This window comes from Pygoscelis adeliae, unplaced genomic scaffold (genome assembly GCF_000699105.1).
Source record: "Pygoscelis adeliae isolate BGI_AS28 unplaced genomic scaffold, ASM69910v1 Scaffold127, whole genome shotgun sequence".
In the NCBI taxonomy this organism is placed as follows: Eukaryota; Metazoa; Chordata; class Aves; order Sphenisciformes; family Spheniscidae; genus Pygoscelis; species Pygoscelis adeliae.
The window spans coordinates 3,591,593-3,591,872 of record NW_008825208.1 but is presented as its reverse complement, the minus strand read 5'-3'; positions in this window follow the sequence as shown (position 1 = coordinate 3,591,872).

Genomic DNA, 280 nt, shown 5'->3' with positions numbered 1-280 from the left:
TTTTTTATAAGCCCCCTTTAAGTGCTGATAGGCTGCAGTAAGGTCTCCCCGAAACCTTCTCTTCTCCAGGCTGAAGAACCCCAAGCCTCTCAAGCCTTTCTTCATAGGAGAGGTGTTCCATCCCCCTGATCATTTTCGTGGCCCTCCTCTGGACCCGCTCCAACAGGTCCGTGTCTTTCCTGTGCTGAGGGCTCCAGAGCTGGACGCAGAACTCCAGGTGGGGTCTCAGCAGAGCAGAGTAGAGGGGCAGAATCCCCTCCCTCGACCTGCTGGCCACGCT